The following is a 13,369-nucleotide window of genomic DNA, read 5'->3' as shown; positions in this document are numbered from 1 at the left end:
TTTTCTACGAATTGGACATCCTTGTAGGACTCATGGCGTCAGAAGCTTCAATGGAAAACCTGAATGAAGGTCATCGCCAAAGCTGCTAAGTGGGGAAGGGATATTAAACCAGTTACGGTTGATCGGAGATGTGAAATTTGGGAAACCACCGACCAGAAGAAAAAGAAAACGCATTGAGTGGGAGTTGAATTGGACAAAGAGAAGCATTTTCTTCGAGTTGCCATACTGGAAAGATCTTCTACTACGCCACAACTTGGATGTTATACACATCGAAAAGAATATTTGTGAGAATGTCATTGGTACACTGCTTGATATAAATGGGACGATAAAGGACACCGCAAATGCTCGCCGAGATATGGAAAATATGGGAATACGACCTGAGTTGCACCGGTTTCGTGATGGGGATAAAATTCTCATGCCATCAGCTTGTTACACATTTTCGAAGGATGAGAAAAATAAATTCTTCGAATGGTTGAAATCAGTGAAGTTCCCCGATGGATATGCATCGAACATAGCTCGATGTATAAACACGAAGGAAGGGAAGATGCTAGGAATGAAAAGTCATGACTGTCACGTCCTTCTACAATGGGTTCTACTCGTTTTCCTTCATGGACACTTGATTGAAGATGTTCGCTCGATGCTGATTGAGCTGTGATTCTTTTTTCGGCAGTTGTGCTCAAAAAATTTGAGCATAAACGTATTTGAACGGTTAGAGGATGACATCGTAATCATGCTATGCAAGTTGGAGAAAATTTTTCCGCTAGCATTCTTCTATGTGATGGTCCACCTAACTGTCCATTTACCAAGGGAGGCCATAATTGGAGGATCAGTTCAATATCGTTGGATGTATCCTATTGAGAGGTAAAGTATAAAGTCCTGTATAATGGTCACGTGATTTCCTTGTTTTTATTTTTTTTTCTTTATTGTGTCTACAAGTCTATAATGCTACGTAAATGCACAAGTTCTTGTCCACTTTGAAAGGGTACGTGCGCAATAAGGCGCGGCCGGAAGGTTCAATCATTGAGGCATACATTGACAGTGAATGTCTTGCATTTTGTTCAATGTATCTACATGATATTGACACAATTTTCACTCGTGATGAGCGAAATGCAGACGTTCATGCTATTAATGCCGAAGATGAAGAACCTAGGAGGTCTATATTTCGAGAAAATGTTCGGCCTCTCGGTGCACGAGTTTACAATTTCATTGATATGGACGACCTAGAAAATGCTCAATTTACGTCCTCAACATTTGTGATGAAACAGTTCCGTATATCGAGTACGTGGTTCCAAACTCCTTACTTTGCATTGTACTTATATATGCATAATTATATACTTACTTGACATTAACATGTACTACTATTGCATATAGCGAGCATAAAGCTGAACTCCTGGCCCAAAATGAACGGAATGTTGACGAAAGACATAAGAAGGAATTTATCAATTGGTTTGGGAGTAAGTAACAAAAACTGCTTGAGTGAGAAGCAATGTATGTTTTCACTATTGATGGTTTATCCTTCTAAACTCCTGTTTATTTAATAGATGAAAGTCATGTATTAAAATAAGGAACCAAAGACAAGTAAAGATTTGTACGCGTTGGCATGTGGCCCCGATCAACGAGTTAACCGCTACAGTGGTTGCATTGTCAATGGGTTACGATTTCATACAAAATCCCTCGAACTGCATAGAAGAACCCAAAATTGTTGGGTTGCAGTGCTAGGCATAGAAGGAGATGAAGAAATTGACTACTTTGGTGTGCTGGATGACATTATAGAGCTTAGCTATGAAGAAAACAGAGTCGTCCACCTGTTCAAGTGTACCTAGTGGGACATCGGCAATAAAAAGACTAGGATAAACACCGATACTTACTTCACCAATGTCAATTTTAGCAAGACCTGGTATCAAAATGACCCTTTCGTGCTTGCGACGCAGGCAGAACAAATGTTTTACCTTAAAGACACCAAATTGAAGGGTGAATGGCATGTGACCCAAAAGATTCCTCTCCGAAGTTTGTACGCTATTGCAGAAGTTGCAGATAGTGAGATGAATGCTAGTGAGACTGCATTCCAAGAAGATGAGCCATCTGTCCATGCAGCAGCGCAATTTGCTGCAGATGTTGTCGAAGAAGGTGCCGATCTTATACCATTGCATAGGGATGGTGCCAAGGCAGAACACGTAGGGACTACTAACATTACAATTGAACCTTTTATAGACGTTCACTTCATCGACAATGAGGAAACTAATGGGGAAGATGAAATAGGGGTCGAGTACTGTAGCGAAGAGGAAGACACTTTAGAAAGTGAGGATGATACTGATATTGAGAATGTGTAGGGGGGTAAGCATGTTTTTTTTGTCACTATGTATCTAACGTGTGTAAATAACTTAAAAATGGATGTATGCTGCATCCATCTAATATTCGTACTTCTTATATTTACTTGTCTATTTTTGTCACTATGTATTTGACATGTGTAAATAACTTAAAAATAGATGCATACTGCATCCATCTAATATTCGTATTTCTTATATTTACTTGTCTATTAATTTGCAGATATGGCACCAGGAGGCCGACGTTGGAGAAATCCTTTCAGGCACATGAGTACATTGAATGAGGATGATCCGACATCCTCCCGATCGGCGGACCCTGTCGGTCCTGATGCGGCAGCACCATTGTCTGAGCCATCAGCAACTCGGCCAGACATGGATACCACTTATGCGACTGATACACAGGGTGAGTTGCCGACCGTCATGAGCAGTGTTGGTATGGATACGATTAATTTATTTACATGTCAACTATTAATGATAGTTATTCACGTGTATGCTTATAATGGTTTTATTAAATTAACTCTACTTTCAGCATCTAGGTCCATAGTCAGGTCAGGCCGTGGTGCAGCAAAGAACATGTCACTGAAGAAGCACCTAGATAGGACTAAACAACAAATTTGGATCGACATTCCTCTAGGATACACCGCCCTGCTAAACGATTGGTGCGAATTTGGATCGACATTCCTCCAGGATACACCGCCTCGCTAAACGATTGGTGCACCTCGTGGATGAGGGAGCTCGACATTATATGCCAATAGTATGCTCCAGTCACCGCATTCAGCTGGCCGTAGGTGACTCAAGAGCAGCGCATGGTTCTTTACATGTGCATTTTGGTAAGTTCCCAAACCCTATAAAGTTGTTTTTAATTTAAATGTGTTTTTACTTTTAATATATTAGCTAATTAACAATTGTCTAACATTGTAATTGTATTACCTATATATGCAGGAGGAGTTTGATATGGACATCCTCGAGGATGACCATATGAGGAGGGCGGTCGGCGTCCAATTATGTAATAAATTTAAGAGCTATCGCTCGAAAATGCTCACGCATTTTCGAGTGATGGGAGATGAAGTAGAAGGGCGACCATACGATAAGATATTCCAAGCTGCATTTTCGAGCGATAGGAGATGAAGTAGAAGCGCGACCATACGATAAGATATTCTAAGAGGATTGGGATGTGGTGTGTCGCCATTTCCGTGACCCGCGCTATCAGGTGATGTGTTTGTATTATAATCACTAATTTTTTATAATGATGTCGCTAATAAGTCGTCATTACATCTTCCTTGTAGGCCATATGTGAAACAAATGCTGCGAACCGCAGCAAACTCCCTACAACGCATTGCGGTGGATCGAGGCTATTCGTAAATCATCGCCAGGTAATTACTATATATAAAATTATCTGACCATTACATGACATAATACTAATGATGTCTTATATAATAATGTAGCATGATCCTGAGACTGACATAGAGGAGCCGTTGCCGGATCTGTATCAGAGAACACACCAATGACGATCGGGGGAGTGGTGCGAGGGTGTGCAGGACAGACATGTAAGTGAAGCAAAAGATTTAGTTTATTACTTTATTCAAAACATCAAAGTTGTAGTCTTACTTAATCATTTTTATCATTTTCATGATTGAAATTAGGCACGGATGGTCGAGCTGAGGGATGGACCTATTTCAGAGGGGAGTCAGCACATGACAAATTTTAAGATCACTTCCCAGGTGCTTAGGCAACAAGCGGGAGGCTGGGTGAAAGGTCTTGGAAGTGGTTACATCGCCCCAACAGCATCATCATCCATGGGTGCGGTGGCTCGTGCAGAGATGGAACGATAGCGTCGAGAGGCCGAGTATGATAAATAGGAGATGGCTCGATGGATGCAGATGATGGAAATGGAGAACGCAAAATTGTGATCGGAGGTCTCCAGATTTCGAGCCCAGATGCAAGCCATGATGGATAGGCAAACGCGGTTAGAGGAAAGGATGCTCCAATCTGGACCAGATGATGTGGGTGGCTTCTCTGATTAATTATAAGGTATTATGATCACAAATTGAGTTTCATGTTAAATTATGTTTTTATACTTATATGGGTATAGATCTACATGATATGAGAGGAGTGAATCAGATGATTCGGAGGCATGTTAATTATTATATAGTACGATAGTGGCAAAGCAGATTCATGTCTTATGTGGGTGAGATTGACATGAGATGTGTTCTTGTCATGCTCTATTTGGGTCTCACATCGATTTTTCAGGATATGTTTAAGTCATTTAAAAGCTTTTCAAAGAGCATATTATTGGATGACTCGAGATAACAATTTTTATTTGTATTCTAAATTTAAGATATAGTTACATGCATTACTGTCGTGAATATGCTACATGATTACATGCTAGTCTAGAATGCCTGCTGCATGGTGGATGCAGTTGATGTGTATTGCATGCTGGTAGTGGATATAGCTCATGTGCCTTCAACTTCTTATAAATGATCTATTTCAACCTATCAGGTGTAGGTTTTATGGGAAAATATCCAATTTACAGACGGCATGCTGCCGAAATTGCATTAAAATTTTCCAAAGTCCTAAACAAAAGATAAGCTTAGTTTAATGTTAAAATATTTTTTAAAGGATGAGTGAAACTTAGGAATCATAATAAATGAGGCAATGTAGACTTAGTTCATTTAGAACGGACATTCATTTATATGTTTTTGGTCCGGTAAGCTTAAAGCATTCATGCTGTACCGAAATCATTGAAAATATTATATACACTTGGTTGAGGATTTGAAAATTTGAAAAATGCTTAAGTTGAATATATACATAACTTAAAGGGAGCATCACTTTCATAATTATTTAAATTAAATGCTCTCATCATCTCATAACGTTCATGTCCAAATGTCTGGATGAATAACAATATTACACTAAACTCAATACTATCCACTGTTCTCTGCTATTCGTATTCTGAATTTAATATATGGTTACATGGATTACTATCATGAATATGCTACATGATTTCATGCTAGTCTAGAATGCCTCCTGCATTGCGGATGCAGTTGATGTGTATTGCATGTTGGTAGTGGATATGGGTTCTTGTGTGCCTTCAACTTCTTATAAATAATCTATTTCAACTTATTAGGTGCAGGTTTTATGGGAAAACGTCCAATTTACAGACGACATGCTGCCGAAATTGTGTTAAAATTTTTCAAAGTCCTAAAAAAAAGATAGGTTTAGTTTAATGTTAAAATATTTTTGAAAGGATGAGTGAAACTTAGGAATCATAATAAATGAGGCAATGTAGACCTATTTCATTTAGAGCAGACATTCATTGATATGTTTTTGGTCCGGTAAGCTTAAAGCATTCATTGCCGTACCAAAATCATTGAAAATATTATATACATTTGGCCGAGGATTTGAAAATTTGAAAAACGCATAAGTTGAATATATACATAACTCATAGGAAGCATCATTTTCATAATTATTTAAATTAAATGCTCTCATCATCTCATAACGTTCATGTCCAAATGCTTGGATGAATAACAATATTACACTAAACTCAATACTATCCACTATTCTTTACTATTCGTATTTTGAATTCAATATATGGTTACATGGATTACTGTTGTGAATATGCTACATGATTTCATACTAGTCTAGAATGCCTCCTACATGGCGGATGCAGTTGATGTGTATTGCATGCTGGTAGTGGATATAGGTTCTCGTGTGCCTTCAACTTCTTATAAATAATCTATTTCAACCTACCAGGTGCAGAGTTTATGGGAAAACGTTCAATTTACAGACGACATGCTGCCAAAATTGCATCAAAATTTTTCAAAGTCCTAAACAAAAGATATGCTTAGTTTAATGTTAAAATATTTTTGAAAGGATGAGTGAAACTTAGGAATCATAATAAATGAGGCAATGTAGACTTAGTTAATTTAAAACAGACATTCATTTATATGTTTTTGGTCCGGTAAGCTTAAAGCATTCATTGTCGTGCTGAAATCATTGAAAATATTATATACACTTGGCTGAGGATTTGAAAATTTGAAAAAGGCATAAGTTGAATATATACATAACTCACAGGGAACATCATTTTCATAATTATTTGAAAAAGACATAATTAGGGATTCGTCTGGACGTATGGGTTGCAATGTCACTATAGAAAAGAACAAAAAAAAGTGAAAAAAAAATGGTCCATGCACGAGATCACCGATGAAAGCGCCTAGGGCATATTTTATTTTCCATAATTTTCTCAACTACCAAACAAATGACCAATTTCATGTCCATTTTACTAACATATTTTACTTAGTTCTAATATTTTCTCATTAAGGCTTGAAAAGATACACATTTGTTCATGCCAATTTATAACATTTTTCTCCATGAATCTTCCCATTTCCCTCATCTGCAAACCCCACAATCACTGTTTAGAGTTTTATTTCAAGTAGAGCAATAATGCTTGTCTACAAGTAAAGCATGCTAATTGGACACGTGTCCCCAGCTGGATTTATTCGCTACATCCTCTTCCTCACGCAATGCTAATACCTCATTGAGTCATTGTGCAAATCCCCCATAAACTAATCTCATGCTGCGTTCCAGAGCATGCATTTTACATCTTAAGTTTAGATTTAAATAGACTTTAATAAATTTCAGTATAATTTTATGCTCCTCGTGTTTTGAGACACTTTGGACTTGAATTTAAATTGAATTTAAATAAAATGTAATATTAAATTGTATTAAAATTTGTTCAAATCCATTCAAATGTTCAAAATCTATGCTCTCGAACGCAGCGTTACATTTTTCATTATTGATATTACTACCGTACAAATTATGTAATATGCATGATTATGAAATTTTTGCCAATTTGTTATATCATATAATTATTTTTCTTGATTATACTTAGCGTCAGCTCTCCTCGATTTGGTATACTAAATTTTTTTTAATGACTCTTAATTTGTAGGATTCACGGCTGTTATAACATCAGCATGATGTCATGCATGCATGCACTACAGTCGTTAGATACAACTTTTGACTATTTCTTTATAATTTTTATTATTATTTGAACAAATGAAGTTTTTGTATTTTAATTTGAATTTGTATTAGTATTTGTATTTTAATTTTGAATATTTTTAAATAATTTTTTTTATCTAAACATATGTTATTTCTTCATTTTAATTGAATTTTTATTTAAATTCAAATTTTTGAATGATTTACGAATTTTGTAGTAATTATGGTTTCAGTTTATATATTTGAAAATGTAATTATAGATTTTTATATAAGAATTCATGATTAAATAAAATTAGTATAAAAGGTTGTTTAATTTTTCTAATTATTAGTGAAAGATTCTAATTCGTCACTAATACCCTATTAGTAATGACGAATTTCTAATTCGTCAATAATACCATACTAGTAGTGACGAATATCTAAGTCGTCACTAATACCCTCCTAGTAGTGACGAATTTATAATTCGTCACTAATGCCCCTACTATTAGTGACAAATTTCTATTTCGTCACTAATACCCCTACTATTAGTGATGAATTTGAGTTGAGCCGTTATATACTATATAGTGACGGTGTTAGGATTTTAGTGATGAATTTTATCCGTCACTAATACTCCATTATTAGTGACGAAAGTTAAATTCGTCACTAAAAGTTAGTAGTAACGGCACATATAGTAACTATTTTAAAACCGTCACTAATACCCTAATTTTTTGTAGTGGCTATACTATCACGGCATCTGCGTCGGCTGTCATATCATAATATATTGAAAAATATCTTAATTTCTGTACTGATTATCATCTTTCTAAAATGATTGGAAAATCATACTTATTCTATAAAATAATAACATATTCTGACATACTTTATTACATTAAACTTATACTTATGCCACATGAATGAGTATTTCTATATAATATTATTTGGCTTGGAAAACATATTTTACTGACAAAATATTATTAAATATAAAATCATGATTTACTCAGTTCAACATCAATATTCCCCAAAACTAATTATTTCATACATATAATTTCTGAAACATATACTGTATAATAAAACGTTAAATTTTCTGAAAATCCTGACTTTATCTGTTCCCTTACCTTCCTGAGAAGCCCGCTGAAACTCTAAATCTACGCCTCGCGGCGTTCGAGGCTTAAAACCTTGAAATTAAATTTTCCCTAAATTAATAAGCTCAATCTCTAGAATATTGTCATTTAGTAATCCCTAGGCCCTAAATACTCCAATTCAACCATTAAAACTAATATTTAACACCCTCGCCTAAGTTTTGGAGTGGTACTCCGGATCTCCAAACTGAAAATCTACTCCGGTGAAGTTGCAAAGAACCTTCCCACGAACTTCGTGGTGGTTCCTAATCATCGAAACGGGGTTTAACAGAGTAGAAATTGAAGGAGGAAAGAGGCAGGGCTGTAGGGTTTGAGAGAGGAAATGAGAGAGATTTATTTTTTAGAGATACGAAGAATTATAGTAATTAAATAATAAAAGAAAGGAGAGAAAAGGAATTTTAAAAAACCGCTTCAGTAGGGTCTCGTCGACGAGTGTAGAAGTGCTCGTCAACGAGCAGGGCTCTTGGGCTCGTTGACGGAGATGCGTGTCTCTTTGACGAGAACTTACCAAGAGGCTTGTTCCAGGGTCTGAAACTCATCAATGAACCTCCTTCATGGACTCGTCGACGAGGCCACATGGACAAGCTTTCTATATAAGGCCGAAAGTCATTTGTTTTTGTAGGAATTTCAAGCACAATTTTCTCCCTCTCTCTTGAATACGTTTTCTCTCAATTCTCTCTACGATTCCAGCTCAGTTTCTCCCGGGTTCGATGATCAGAAGCTACCACGGTGATCCTGGGGAGATTCTCTACAACATAGTCGAAGCAAAATGTTTATTTGAGAAGTTTGGGATCCATCCCAAATTCAGGTAAGTAGATTATACTGGAGTTTTGTGAAGTAATATCAGGGTATTATATTTTCAGAAATAGGGTGTTTTGAGGACCCCAGTGGGTAATATTTTAGGAACCCAGGTAAAATGATAAATGGTTTATAATCTAGAAATTGTGCATGTGTGGATTTGGGGAGAATATGTATGTGATAATTATTTAGGTGAATTCAGTTGTTTGATTGAGAAATTATATGTGTGTTATCTCAGGATGTTGAAATTATGAACGCCGCACGCGTGAGATTGTAAATAGCATTTAGTGCTCAGATAGTCAAGTAAGGGAAATATGTTATGCTAGGAATTTTTAGTATGATTATCAATAAAAATTATATGTTTTATCAGATTATTATTCAGATCATAAAATATTAGTATAACAGAAAATACATACTTCAGAGCATGTGATTCTAATTATTTAATTGTGTGGCATGAGTTCGTAACAAATTAGTACAGTATTTATATAGTTTACAAATACCATGTTTTACAGTTTATTAGTAGAAAATATCATGAAATATACATGTTTTATAGAATGATGAATTTTCAGTATACATACAGATATAAATTTTACAAACATGATTTCAGAACCATAACACCCATATACTCAGATATTTAGACAGATATTTAGATATATAGATATTAAATATTCAGTCAGTTATCCAGATTTTCAACTTATTCATATCAGTTTTACAGTGTTATGGTTATTTCAAAATCATGGTAAAACTGTAATATAGAAATATTAGTTACATATATATAGTATCAGACCTTGATGGACTAGATCAGTTTCAGAGCTCGGTACCGTAGCTATTTTTAGTTAAAAGTGCAACCACATAACTCAGTTTTCAATAGTCAATCGCGCCTATGTTGTGGACAGGCTCCCTGTCAGTTAGGGTTGAGGAGGCCGATCTGGCTTTCGGAGTTCAGTTGACTTATCTTGGTCGGCTAGTTGGTGATAGGTCCCGCCTGCGGGCCGCACAACCTTGTCATGAGGGTTTAAATCATGACTTTCAGTTATCCATTTAGGGAAATTTTCTTAGTTATTATTTATTTATATATATATATATATATATATAACTATATATATCCAGATTTACAAAAACCGTAGATATATCTATGAATATTAGAAGTATTATGAATAGAATATTCAGAAAAACAGTTTATGTTAAGCAACATAAGTATGAGCTATATTATGTATTAATTATACATGTTTTCTTAAACTTAATTATTTGCAGTACTTCTAAATCAGATTTTACAATTATGTAAACTCATCTGTCACACATTAGCAATAGCACATTTTGTCTTATTGAGCGTTGTCTCATCCCAGTGATTTAACATTTTTTAGGTGATCCAACTAGGCGAGCAGATCAGGCTCGCAGATAGAGGGGACTATAATACTGCCTTGTCTATAAGGTGAATATTTTTTTGGGAAATCATTTTTTTTTTAACAGTCCCTAGGTCCAGGTGAGGGCATTTTGGGGAATGGCTATGTGTGCATATTCTGGGAAATTATAACACTCTAGTATTGTATATATTGATATGGTTATATGTATTTTGTTTTCCGCTGCATAGGTAGTTTATTGAGTTCCAGATTCCACGGTCTCTATCTGATCCGTGATAATGGTTTGGTTTATATTAGAAGGTGTCAAAGCAGTGAAATTTTACAATTTATATATGTGGGAAAAAAATGGCATGAAAATTGGGTTGTTACATATTTTTTTCTAAATGAAGCTCGTAAGAATTTTTATTTATAACCTGCACTGCTGAGAAAACCATCACCGATTTTCTCTTACTCTTATAAAATTGTCACATGTTTTCTATCTAACCGGCCCAAAATTACCATTTACTAGTTACCGTCCCGCGGTAATTTCCCATAACCGTCGATGGTTTCTGTTGACTCTATGAGTCCAATCCAATTTTGATAATGACAAATCACTTGGTATTTGATCTGTGCATTGAGTTTGTGAACATGACTTAGATTTAACATACACGGAAAGATAATGAGTCATGGAAGCCATAAAGTAAAGCTGACACATCTTGGCAAGATCCATGGATCTCAAAGAGTACAAGAATCAAGATGCAAGCGGCAAAGTTCAAGAACATCTTGGGAATGGGTATTTAGAACTCTTGTACTTACATTTTCATATGATTTAATTTGAGGCTCAACATAACTTAGAATGATTTTAGGATTCATGCATTTTATGTATATCATTAGGGGACTTTCATGGACTTAGAAATATTCTTAAAACCTTGGAAAGTACCTTTATAAAAGAGCCAAGAAAGAAAGTAAAATATATATTTAAATTAAGAAAAAAAAAAAGAAATTGAGAAAAAGGGGACTTCAGTAGGCTGAACTCACCCTCAGTAGCCTGAAGATTAAGTTTGGTAGCCTGAAGAATTAATAGGAAAACATAGCAAGAAGGCCGAGGTACTTCGGTTGCCTGACCCTGGAACTTCAGTCACCTGAAGTGTAAGAACCCGAATTTGTATTGTACAGGTTAAGTATGTAAAAAAGGGGTAAAATGGGAATTCTGCAAACTTCGTTGACGAGGCCATAATTCGTTGATGAAGGTAGTGGATTTCTCGTCGACGAAATTCAGAGCCTCGTTGACGAGAAAAAGCCGAGAGGAGGTAAAAATTGGAAATATCAGGGTTCGTCGACGAGGCCACCGGTTCGTCGACGAAATCCCTCGGGTCAAAGGTCTATAAAAGAGATATTTGGGTTTCTTCTTAGCTAAGCTATGGATACTCTCTCTCTCTCTCTCTCTCTCTCTCTTCGATTCCTTCACCGTTTATCGCCGGATTTACAAATCCAAAGTGATAGCGAGGATCAGTGAAGGATTCTCCATGTTTCTACTGGATCGGAATCTTGATTCGAGTGTTTTCGGGTTTCGGGCCAAAATCGAGGTAAGGCTCGGTTTTCATTTATGATTTGGTATATGTATAGTAGTACGAATTGTAAGTATGTTTAGTATTGTGGTTTGTAGATTTCGGAGTCTCAGTTCGTAGTTTTGAGGACCGTAGAGTTCGTAGTGGATTTCAGGTTAAGGTAAGGGGTTTCTGTTTATATCAGTCCATTTTTGAAATCAGGATTGGTAAGCTTGTAGGCTACGATCGTATGTATGTTTTGACTACTTATTTGGGGAAATCTATCGGGTAAAAATGCGGGATTTTCGGGTTACTATTTTTGGAAAAATTTAGGGATTTCGGGTATCATCTCTACTTTGGTTGGAAAACCGCTTGTCTTGTTTAAAACTGTATTATTGAGGTGACTGTAATCCATATCTGCATAAACTGTATACTTGGAATTGTAAACGATATGATTTTTTGTAAACCAAATAAGTGTGATACGTATGAATGTATGTATGTTGTTCCAAATATTTGTGAAACAACTATGTGGCGGTTTATTACTGTACGTTGAAATGTATAGGGACGTGAGTTCCTAAAATGATTCCAAGTTTTGTGAAATTGGCTAGTGGCGGCTAATTACCATACGCCGAGAGTGGCTGGCTATATATCGAGGGTGTGAAATATCACCAGTATGGTTCGGCTGGTCACCGAAGGTGTGATCTACACCGTTTGTAGCAATGGATTCACAGTGGGCCTGGATCGTCGTAGTGTATTTGTCACATGACAATGTAATCGGGGTGAGACTAGGTGACCTTGTGTAGTTATGTATGTAGCAATGGATTCACTATTAGGCCTGAGTCATAGATCTTCGTAGTTGCATGTGTAGAAACGTAACCGCTGTGAGACTAGGTGACCTTGTGTAGTTGCGTATGATGCAATGGATTCACCATTGGGCCTTGATTGTCGCAGTGTAGTTGCGTATGTAGCAATGTAATCGCTATAAGACGAGGTGACCTGGTGTAGTTGCAAACTAGTGTGACGACACTGACCGTATGTATGTATATATGTATGTATGTTGGGTATCGTATGAACTGGAATGATTTTTGTGAAAATACTGGAACTGTATGGAAAAGTATGAAACTGTATGAATTGTTTCAAACTGTATCCCATGTATAGTGTTATGACATATGTAAAATAACACTGGTATGCCACACACTGATATAAACTGCTTTCTTCCTTACTGAGAGGTGTCTTACCCCGAATATACGTACAAT

Source organism: Malania oleifera, chromosome 9 (assembly GCF_029873635.1).
Source record: "Malania oleifera isolate guangnan ecotype guangnan chromosome 9, ASM2987363v1, whole genome shotgun sequence".
In the NCBI taxonomy this organism is placed as follows: domain Eukaryota; kingdom Viridiplantae; phylum Streptophyta; class Magnoliopsida; order Santalales; family Ximeniaceae; genus Malania; species Malania oleifera.
This window is presented reverse-complemented; position numbering follows the sequence as displayed.